The sequence below is a fragment of the Cyanistes caeruleus genome, chromosome 1, assembly GCF_971803275.1.
Source record: "Cyanistes caeruleus chromosome 1, bCyaCae1.hap1.1, whole genome shotgun sequence".
In the NCBI taxonomy this organism is placed as follows: Eukaryota; Metazoa; Chordata; class Aves; order Passeriformes; family Paridae; genus Cyanistes; species Cyanistes caeruleus.
Genome location: NC_141701.1, coordinates 21,573,670 through 21,585,581, shown reverse-complemented (window position 1 = coordinate 21,585,581; position 11,912 = coordinate 21,573,670). Strand labels below are relative to the sequence as shown.

Genomic DNA, 11,912 nt, shown 5'->3' with positions numbered 1-11,912 from the left:
AAAGGCTGCCAAGGGAGTATGTTTCAGAATAGATTTGGAGGAGAATATGGGCAATTGGAAGAGATTTAAAACACATCACCCCCTTCTCCCCAGGCCTTCCAACCTTATTTTTCATGAAGAAGAAATGAATATAGATACAAAGAGAGAAAAGTACTTACAACAAAAGTAACCTTCCAAATTCTTAACCTGTTGATTTTAAAGCTGACCTCTAATTTGGTTAGTAGGCATTGTCATGCAGCAATCTCATAATTGCCAACATGGGTGTCAGCTGAGCAGCTTTCTTTTGGATAGTCACAAATAAAAGGATCAAACATCTAGCTGTATGTACCATAGAACTGCATTTCTCAAATCTGCATCAGGAACTGCACCAAAGAGACAGAACTAACACAATTTGCTGTAACAACAAGTAGGTCTAGTGATTTGGAGAAGAAAAATAAGAAAAAAGAAAAAAAGAAACAGAAAGAAAGAGGGATATAGGACAAATATTTAAACTTCCTAATGCTCTTTCTTCTGGAAGGACACAGATTCACACAATAATAGGTCAGTGCTTGATTCAGAGAATAGTGCTTATAGTCCAGAGTAAAAAACTTTTTTTCATTTTTGTTTTTTTTAACAGGATATGATGAGATGGGTCTTTAGGATGATTAGCAGATATGATAATACTAAGAGATAAAACTAACAAGTAAGAAATACTGTGAACAACAGACCTAGCAATCCAATGACAAACTTTTGCACCTGAGTTTTGGAGAGAATTATAGCATTTAATCAAATATTCTTGTTAACCTTTGAGATCCAACTCATTCTGTTGGAATTTTTAAAAAATATTAACAGAGATAGGAATCTCCTTTTCTATTTGTTGGTTCAGTATCTGACCAGAAGATGGGAGACCTGGCTCTCTAGTTCAAATGACTCCACAAAACCATGCTCTGTTTTTGAAGTCACAGCCCCTAGTATAGTTTCTTTAAAAAACCCCACTTATTTGATTTGTTTTGATTGTTTTTTTACATACTGTTTTACCTTTGCTTTGTTTACATTTTTGTAGAAATTAAAGTTGCTGCATCTGCTTGTCTGTTGGTTTAACCAAATTCCTCCTAACTTCCTGGACTGCCTTAAAAGAATTTTTAAAGTTAGCAGAAAAATTCAGCAAACATGTATTTCCTTTCACATAAACACTCAGAAATAGAAAGCTTGAGGTTTATTTTGGTTTTTAAACAAAGCCTTTGATTTTAGGAAAAGTTCACTCTACACTGTTCTTTACTCATGAATTAATAGTTTCCAAAGCTCTGTGTAGAACAAACTTACAGTTCACCTATGCTCTCATATGATGGCAGAGTGCCTACATATTAGGAACATTAGGATACATTATCACCTTGAAAATACAGTGTATAGATACCTAAATGTGTCATTTTTGTGTAATATTTTTCCTATGCCTCAGCCATAGGTGAGTTAGAATCTCTAATATAAGGGTTTGAAAGAGAAAAAAAACCCAAAACACCAACATGCTCCCTACCAACAACAGCCATTTATAAATATGTCAAGAATTTATATAAATGATTAAATTAATGTGGGAAAGGTCATCTTTAAGAATACAAAGTCCTTTCAGTTTTACCTGTGTATGTAGCAAGTTCAGTGAAACTCTACAATCCATCAGCAGTGTATTGAAAAAACGATCCATACAGCTTTCCCAAGCCAAGGGGAAAAAAAGTAATAAAACATGAAGAAATTCTTCTGTTGTATGGTTGTTTGAATTTTTCAGCTAAATAAAATGGAAGTCAAATCCAGAAAGATTTCATTACTTACCAGATTGAAAAACACCAAATCAAACAACAGATGTGATCTTGAAACGTGTCCTGTACTCATTCCTTACACATTGTAGCAGACTGGAAATAAACTGGGATAACTGAGGTTATCCGATCTCTCCACTGATTTTGGTGGTACCAAACATGTAAATTACAATATGGAACTAACACTTTTTCCTCCTTTTCTCGAGCAACTCTACACAGTAGTTGGTAAGGCTGCTAGAGCAGCCACTGCCATGCTGCAGTTCTGGCATGCAAGACCTACCCTGAATCCAGCGAGCTGCAGCACCAAGCACTGTGGAGCTATGGCAGGCTGAGCTCAGTGCAGCAGCAAAGCAAATTGCACACTCAGTTATCCACGTGCTGGGGGCTGACCCCTTTGGTTTAAAGCAACTGGGTAAATCTCCACAATCATACAACTGGAGCAGCGCAGGTTCCATGGCCAGTACAGATGTATTGCTTGCACTATGCTGGGTCTTGCAGCCCAGACATTCACCATTTCCTGTGCTGGGCTTGGAGCAGTACTGAATGGAAAAGTATCTACTCAGACAGTTTGCCATAGCTGAAAACTATGCAGTTCTTTCACTGGATTGCTAGTTCTGTAGTTCATAAAGGCACATACAGGGAAAGAGAGAAATATTTGTAGAGGGCGAGCTCTAATGCAGTAGATTTAAACCAGACAAGTTACCAGCATCAAACAAGTTTCTGTGTACATTTCCTTGCTGCCACCAAAAGACATGATCTGTTCTTCCTCTTCCACTCCATTCATTTATCTGCTGCAGTCAATACCACTCACTAAGCAAGCAAAAATATATTTGTTTTTTTCTTTTTTCATTGTAGGGAGAAGTAGACCTGAGCACAACCACAGCAGGGAGCCATTAGACTGGCCCTGCTCTACTGACTAACTGCCCCCTCAGGGCACTCTGACAAATGGGACCTTGGCACCAGGCTCCCCATCCTCAGGGTTTATCCTCACCCACAAGTCAGCATTACCATTTGCTGCACAGCAAACAGAACCAGGGGACTGACTCAGGCCAAAAACAGGCCATCAAAACCAAATAAAAATAAAAAGCCAGTATTTTTAGACTAGGTTAGCTCACCAATCCAGTTCACCAATGTTTGCCCACACAATCCCACCAGCATAATAAAGGAGTAGCCCAAGGAACAAGCAAAGGAAAGAGTGCTCTGCTGTTTAAGCCAGGCCACTTACTAAAAGAAATGCTCTCACTATGGCCTCAGGTATTATGTATATTAGTGTATAGATAAGCACTTCAGATAAAAAGTAATCCACCTCTGCCCAGAGGGGCAGCTTGCAATGCAGAACTCAAAGTTCTCTTCTATATTGTTTACAGGTATATTTTTATTTGTGGTCACTGCATTGTGCAAGTATAACTATTAGGAGGCAAGGAGTCACAAAACACCTCTCTAGATTGTGAAAGAGGAAGGGAATAAATAGCTAACTACAATAAAGGACCCTTCAGGGATACCACAGTGCTAAAACTTAAAACATGCAACACCACCGAAACCAGTCAATTCCAATTAAAAATTGCTGAAGCTTGAAGGCTTTGTACCTAAGTTATTCAGGGAATTTCTTTCCTGCTTATAGTAGTTGTCATGCATCTTAGTAGTTTCACTTAAGCTCACCACTTTCTGATCCCAAGCTTAGAGTGCAACTCCTTCATGCTCTGAAATCTCACATAAGGGAGTCCAAGTCCTGCCAGTTTTTCCGCTACTGGGAAAAGAAACCACAGAGACATTTGGTGAAATCTAGCGAAATAGCTCAACTACTTTCATGTATCAGTTTTTGCTGGCTAGCAATGTGCTTTTAGAGAAGAAAAACAAAACAGATTCTGGGTGACAAGCTAGTTATCTTCCCCGTTTCTCTGAGTCTAAGCTTACAGAACAGACCAAGCTCTACTAATTACAGAACATCTCTACTCCCTGAGACTATGGTCTTATAGCCTTCACTCGAAACACAGCTAAACATGATAGATGTTATAGGACACATGGATGGAAACTTCCAGGACTGGAAATTTTCTGGAACAGATCACCAGACAGGTTGTATAAAATGTCAATGTACAGAAAGAAAAGCATGTCACTCTTCAGAGATCACTAGTTTTCTGCTTACTTTTAAAAAAAATGTAACTCTAAAGGCCCAAATCTGTAAATATTTAATTCTAAGCTGATAGCATGATTCAGCAGAACACTAAAACATACCTTTTTAAGCCTGTGAGCATCTAAACATTTTTTGAAATGTGGGTTATATTAGGACTTGATGTATTTTTGAGGATTATCAAAGATACATAGAAATGTAATAAACTGAAAAACTTTTCTATTCTCCTGTGTATCTGATCATATCACAATACAAGGCAAAAATAAATCCATCTGAAACTGCTCTGGAAGATACATTTGAGATGTAGTAACTGCCAACTGTATACTCAGAGATACCTTTCACAGAATGAAGAGGGCAAGGGAATAATAAATAAAATAAACACAGACTATAAAGTTCCTACCTCACTAAGTAAGCCTGAGTTCCTTTGTAAGTCCAGTAGTAACTGGAACTTCATTTTAAAACATTCAGAAGAGCACTGACATCTCTATGTCAATAAAAAGACTGAAAAAAGATAAATAACTGCAATGCCTAACTTAACTCCAGTCAACAGCAAAGACTGTTCACTGTTCTGATGTGGCCTGAGCCTATCCCAGTCACAGGCCTGGATCCTGCCTCATCCTCATGTACCCACCCACACGGGAAACAGCACATCAGCAGACCAATGAGGATGCAAAAGCCTCTTCACATTTTATGATCACAAAGACACTCGCAAACCTGATTTACAGCTTGTTTAATAACACTGTGGTCAAACTTCAGTTACAGGCAGTTAAGAAAAGAAACACATAATTATATAAAGGAAAGTAAGCTAGAGACATTGTTTATAACAAGAGAGCTTCCTGTCCTATTGTTAAACTCAGCATGTGAACTGTAAATTAAGAATTGTTTCATGTAGGTATGGCCATCCAATTAAATGCCTACCTAGAATACACACCCAAGAGTTCCCATGTGGTAGAGTTGCTACGTGACCCATAAACTCAAAGGGATGATATTCATATGTGAAAGTCTTACCCCTACACCACCCTCTTTCTTGCCATACTTTGTTGTTGTTGTTGTTGTTAGTTGTTCCCCACTGCCAGACTTTCCAAGATGTAGAGGGAGAGCTTGAGGGAATTTATCAGACCAGATGGATCTTTTAACCTTAGCAGGATCATGCAAGCCTTGTTCAGACTTCAGATTCAGTCACTGCAGCCAACAATAAAAATCCAAGGGAGGGCTAAGGGAAGGCTTCTGACAAGAGCAGACTTGAGCTCTGTTGGACTTTCATTATCTACAGTGTGTAAGGAGGAAAAACCCTACCTGGCTTTACATTTGGATTGCTTTTAGTTTGCTGTGGCCTCTACATCTTCTTTGAAAGAGGATAGAAGTAGCACCAACAGAAAATGCAGACAATACTGCACAATGAGAGAGTAGGATAGAAAAATCAGGCAGAGGTGAGCCACTAACCACTGAATCTGATTGGGATAGTTATCTTATTCTGGTTTAGGTTCTGAAAAATCAAAGCATAAGTTTAAACAGCCATAACCTAGAAGAATGCAGTACCATGGAGGCATTCCTAAATTCCACAGTGACCATAATCTCCTGAGTTTGCTCAGGAAAATGGTGTGGCAGTTATAAGAAATCTCTTCAGTCCTGAGAATACTGCTGTCCTAGCTATTCTGGCAGATCCTGCAACCTCATGCTTTGGTCAGAGGGGATGGACTTTCTTTGTCTGAGCGTAAGGTGGAAGTGTCAGGTTTCTCTTCTTCCAAAGTGTGCCAATCCCAAAACATTTCAAACTTTGTGTCACAGTGACAGCATTGCAAAGTCATCTTCACAGTTCAGAAGGGTTTCCTGCAGCTGTATCTGTGGGTTCAAAAAGCAGACATGTTTTTGTGCATGGAAAAATGTATCAAGCTAAATATAGGTTGGAAAGAATTGTTCCCAGTTAAAATTAAAAAACACACAAGCAAGGTTTTCCTTATCCTTGTTAATATCAGGACTGTTACCAGAGAGGGCAGCAGACCATTAAAATCACTTGTCTCACAGTCAATTCAGACACCAGATATGATGGGAAGAAAGTTTCGTAAGTCCAAATACAAAAGACAAAAAGGTGACTATTATCTTTTCTTCTGTCTGCCACTGTGCTGTCCTCACAAATTGCTTCAAGAAACTAGCCACAGACTAACATGCTATCCCTTGATAGTGTGATGCTAAGCATACCAGATGACATTTCCAAGGAATGGCAAATGTACATCTCAGATTTAATAAGATTTTATTTCTTGGATCCAAGCACAAACTGGTATATGCTGCCTGAGCACCAGAATGTTAGGGACTGAGGGTTGTAAAATCCACCTCCATCACAAAATAGCAGTGAATGTAGTAGCAATTTACAGTGACAAAAGCTAAATAATTCCCAGAAGTCCTATTTCATCTTTAAGACCACAAGAGAATTGGTGTCTGCAGCATTTTAAGTGTCATTGCTTCTTCACAGTGTCAGATAATCGTTAAACAAATATAAAAATAACATACAAAGCAATACACAACACCACTGTCTGGCTTGGAAATTACCTTGGCCCACTGCAAACTTGATAAGTTTATCAAGCACAAATTATTAATGTTTTTTAAAGTATATTAGAAAATCCTTTACTTACTCAAGGCCCTTATAAAAGTTTCTTGTCCAAAAGTGTCTCCTTATTTCTTCCACCCTATTAGCACCTACTTCTCCCTCCCCAGATCAGAATTCCTATCTCCCTGCCACCCCCAAGATGTTTTGCCTTCAGCATCTCCCATCTCACAAGTCTCCTGTTGCAGGGTCTAAGGCTGACTCTGACACATACATTGCCCTGGAAGAACCCTTCCCAGCACTGCCTCAGGTGGTGCAAACCCCACCACAGAACAAAGCCAGCAAGGGGTCACCTTGTGTTATCCAGTTTATGGTTCCTATGTACAGATAGTGTAAATTCTGAGGCTGGACTAACACACATCAACTCAAGAGTACAGCAAATATGTGTTCAGCTCCCTTATACCTATGGCCAGTTGTGAACTGCCTTCACAAACTCAGATTGCAAAGGCACAGCAGAAACACAGTGCACACTTTTCAGTACAGTGAGAGGAAATTTCAGAATCCCATGACAAAGAGCAGCACCCATCAGGCAGATGTATGCTTTGTTATTACTCTTAGGATTAGGAAATGAGGGCAACCAAAGAAGCCTTGCTTGCTTGCTTGCTTGCGCACACGTAAATGCGCGAATACACAAAATAGGCAGAGCCATTGCTGCTCCTCCTCTCCTGGCATAAGAAGGGAACTCCATCTGAAACTTTCAAACACAAACCAGCCAGTTGTGTAAACAATATGTGGTTGCTACTGGTTTCAAATTGTAACTAGCAGTTGTTTACTGTGTGTATTGCAACAGCTGTTACAGACATCCCAGAGCCAGTGCTAGAACTGCCCCAACACAGTTCCACAGAAAGCACCAAGGGACACAAAACAAGTAAAGTGAAGCATGCAGAAAAGAAAGATACATCAATTGTGTGCTCAGTTTTAACAGCTGTTTCCAGCCAAGACATAAATGAAGACTAGATAATTTCTGACTTCGGTATCAAGAACTTTCACCCACACTATGCCAAACCAAAGGCAGCTTAATTATGAATGTGTCTATGTATTTTCTGATTCTATTATAAGTGAAGGAAACCTGAACTCGGCAGCTAAATGCCATAGAAGCAGAAGTCATGTAACATTAAGAAGCTAATTGTGGACAATTCTAAAGACCCAAAATCTCATTATGCAAAGCCAGCAATGCCTCCCATCCCTCTGGTACAATAAACTCCTCAAAGCCAGCAGAAAATACTCTTGTATGTCTTCATATAGAGAGGTTTATCCTTTCCTAATTTAAATTATATTAATTTTTTTCCACTTCTCATTTCCACTTCTCAAATGGAAACTTTCAACACAATTCCAGAAAGCCATTACATGTAATATTCTTTCTGCAGTGTCTGATGTCTGGATATAAAGTCTAATATTGCTGCCATCAGCAAGGTAAACATCCAAAAAGACTTTCTGGGTTTGGATCTTAAATGTATCCTGTCAGGTAGAAATGCAACACTGTTTTACTGCTTTCCATATCACTGAAATCCTTCTGAAGATGTTCATGCTCTATTCCCTATTTTTTCAGGTAAAATAAACAATCAATATTGCCATTTAGTACACATAAAGTAACTAAAACTACTATTAAAGTTTGCAGATGACAAAAAATAAATATGCAGAACAGCAAATGGGAAGATACTGAAGAATTAGAGGAGAGTCTTTTTGGTGTTAAGTGTCACAGTCTACCTGATATCTCAGTGGTTGTAGGCATGACGCATTTTCTTCCTAGGAAGTAGAGACTCCAAAAAGAGGAGGTGGACACACAACTGCAGGTGAATATTCAAAGCCACAATCCTGCCAAAAGGAAAAAAAGTGCATCCCTGTACCTACACCTGGGCAAATGTCTGGTGAGAATAATGAGACTACAGTATAAGGATAGACCAGAGCCACTGCTACAGGAATACAGTGCCGGTGCCCAAGGTCCAAACCACTGAACAGTGAGAGGGGGTGTAAAAAAGAAACCTGAAAGCATTTAGGTCATGAGTAAACAGGTCTCAAATAAATGACCTCAGAGAACTCTCTTATGTGTAGACATAATAAAGGGGTAAATTGCAATCTGGGAAATTAAAGCACAGAAGCCAGATCCATTGGCTGTCAGCTGATGATAGACAGAGCCACACTAGAGGCAAAGCTCACATTTCTGTCAGTGAGGTAGTGTACAGGAATGAGATATTCTCCACTGGTTTTATGGTAAGACTTCATACGTCCCTAAAAGATTTTCCTGAGCTCAGAAAGTGCCATGTCTTGCTCTGCATGAGAAGTCAGTTACTCATTTCAGGAAGATGGGGACTAGTTTTAGAAGACCCTTGGGATTCCATCTGGATCAGGGAGCAGAAACTCATCACTGTAGCTCCTCCTCCTGTTGATGGCCCTGTATCAGAAGACAGCAGTGTTAATTGTGAATTTGTGTTAATTGAGAAGAGATACTTCCCTTGACAATCACAGCAGAGGAAAATTCTGAAATTGTACATAACAGCATACAACATTAAATTTTAGTTTCTTGTATCTACCTTTGCTAGCCTGGCAGAAAATATGGGAGAGTTCCGGGGAACCCTTAGATTCCAAGTACTCTTGCCATCTTTCTGCAGAGTCTTCATGGTGTCTGTAGTAACACCATCTCCCATCTCCTGCAAGGTCAGCAAGAGCAGGGTGGCAGAGCTGACATTTATGCTGTGTGATCTATTACCCCTCTTTGGGTACCCTGGAGAAGATCCTAGGATGCATGACTCCAATTAATTGACTCAGTTCAGATTGGTAACTTTTTTTTTCAGTCAGAAAGACTATACAAGTACAAACACTAAGTGTTGGTTTTAGGGTTTTTTCCCAACAAGAACTGAAAATTAAGAACCTTTAATTAAAATTAAGAACGAATTTTATAAAATTCGTAGAATGATATGTGGGGGCAAAGTTGAGGAGAGCCAAACTAAAATAATCTTTCTTACTTAAACATACTTCTCACAGATTTTCCTGACATCCAGTATTTCACCTATCTACATACACACCTATTTGCATGTATTAAGGAATAAAAGAACCCCTTCTCAAGGCATTGAGTCCTAGAGATTTCATCTTTATTCCCAAATCTATTTGTTTCTTATCCAGGAGACAGATCTAGTTGTTCTTTTTAATTAAAATAATCACTACTTTATTTCTGTGAAGATACAAAAGTCCCTCTGTCTCTTGCAGTCTGCTGTGCTTTCTTGACTACAATTTTCCTCACGTGGGAAGGAGCAGACACTTCCTCACAAATACCTGTGGTGCACATATTTTGGTATGAAACACTTCACATATGATAAAAATGTATGTGAAGTTTGGAGCAATCATCTTTATCAGGATGAGATAAAGACCCACTCCTCATTACTGACTCTCAACGAGGAGTAAGCAGGTTTACCCAGGTAGCCAGCTTGCTACCTGGGGCTAAGCAGTGCTGGGGGGTTAAAAAGACTCAAATACCAGAGTACTTCTGGGTGTGTGATGTTCATGACAAAACCCCCGCAGGGAAAGTACACAGAGGACTTCATGCATCTACTTTTCCCAGATCCTCACCGCCACCCTGCAGCTTTTACAACCTGGATACAGAGCACCTCATGCACTGTGGCAGCCCAGGGCTGGCAACACAGAGGTCATGTTATCGTTCTGCCACTCCAAGGGAGTGCCATCTGGCAGCACACTACCCTCCTTGCCATCTCTCTACTCAGTAATCATGAGGGGAAAAAAACCAAGCATGATTCAAGATTTCAAACTACTTCCAAGCAGTTTGAGTTCTCCAAGAACACTGTGAATTAGTAGGCAAACTAATTTGAGGATCTTCAAGAAAGGATGTTAGAGGAAATAAAATCTCAATTCCATCTAGAATAGTCACATTAAATATGACTGTTTGATACTTAAACCAGCAGTTTCTGCAGCTGTCTTTTTTAAATGGTGTTATTTTATCTTATTTGATTCTTCTGAACTACAAACACAGCTTCACGTTGTGGCACTGGGGACAAATTATTTATCTCCAACTTTTGATTACTGTTATTTTTAAAAGAGCATGTAGCAGTAGAACATGGGAGAATAGATTTTAAATGAGGGTGGGTTTAGATTAGATATTAGGCTGAAAATTTTACTTCAGTTTGGGGGTGTTGAGACACTGGAACAAGTTTCCCAGAGAAGCTGTGGATGCCCCATTCCTGGAAGTGTTTAACGGGGTGGGCAGGGCTCTCAGCAGTCTGGTCTAGTGGAAGGTGTCCCCTCCATGGCAGGGGGATTGGAACTAGATGATCTTTAAGGTCCCTTCCAACCCCAAACCATTCTAGAATTCTTTGATTGCCTTAGTAAGTTTATGACACAGCAAACCAAAAGTAAGAATCATCTTAAACTGTTATGTTTGGGGATTCCCCTCCCCCCCTTCCTTTTATCACCTGTTTTTAGCCCAGAAGGCAGAACTGTCCGTGCCAGAAACTCCACACATTGTTCAGTGTTACAAATATTTGTGCTTAGCCTCTTATCAGTGAAGTATTGTTGAGACTAAAGAAAATTACTTACATAAAACAAAAGGAGGAAACAGTGCAGTCTGTAAGGCAGGAGAAGACAGTGTTAAGTGAAGAAGTAAAAATACAGACATGTCTCTAAAACAACACAATAGAATCCAGCATAAGTTTAATATAAATTATAGAAAAAAACATATAACAGTATTAGCAATTATCCATTCAGTAAGTGCACATGGCAATCCTAACCACTTCCAAAATGGATGGAAATTTATTTTTAAATAAATTTGCAGCAAAAGCTCAGATTTTGTCCCAAGCAACTATTTCAGTTTTGGAAAGAGCACGGGAGTCTTATCTACTCAAAACAGGCACCAACAAGAAGAAACCTTGTGTTTTGGAAACAGCAGATGTTCAGGAGAAGTATTCATGTTTCTTACACTTTCCCTCCTGAAATTCAGGAAACATGCTATGTAATTTGAATTTTCTTGTGTCCCTTAATATTGTTTGCATGTCCCCTTAACAGTGTTACTATTACCTGTAATAAAATCTCCTGAAACACCTAAAACTGCTGTCTACTATCCACTAGTCTTTCCCAGCAGCTTGAATCACAGCTTAATTTTTAACATAGGAAAACAGAAAAATACAGAGCTGGTAAAGCATTTTCTTTAGGTTTTGGTTTTGATGAAAGGAAGAAAAGTTCTCATAAAGAAAGAAAAATGGAAACAAGCAATAAACCAACAAAAATGGAAACAAACAAAGGCATCAAAAATATGTATGTTATATAACAAGAAAGGTATCTATAAATCTTTTTATTCTCCCCATTTTTCCTTTAGAGAACTTAACTTTAAGTGATTTTGTTTTAACAGGAGTCAGTCAATCTGAATCTTCATCAAGCTCTCAGTGGATCTGTT

At 39.0% G+C, this 11,912-nt stretch overlaps 1 long non-coding RNA gene across 1 annotated transcript; it reads right to left on the bottom strand.

Moving 5' to 3' along the window:
* Positions 1–983: 983 nt before the first annotated feature.
* Positions 984–11,427, bottom strand: LOC147655366 (uncharacterized). Its single transcript, XR_015287453.1, has 5 exons — positions 11,060–11,427; positions 8,672–8,906; positions 8,222–8,329; positions 3,371–5,754; positions 984–2,594 (listed from the first exon to the last, which is right to left on the bottom strand). It is a non-coding gene; the product is annotated as an uncharacterized LOC147655366 (long non-coding RNA).
* Between the last annotated feature and the right edge of the window lie 485 nt (positions 11,428–11,912).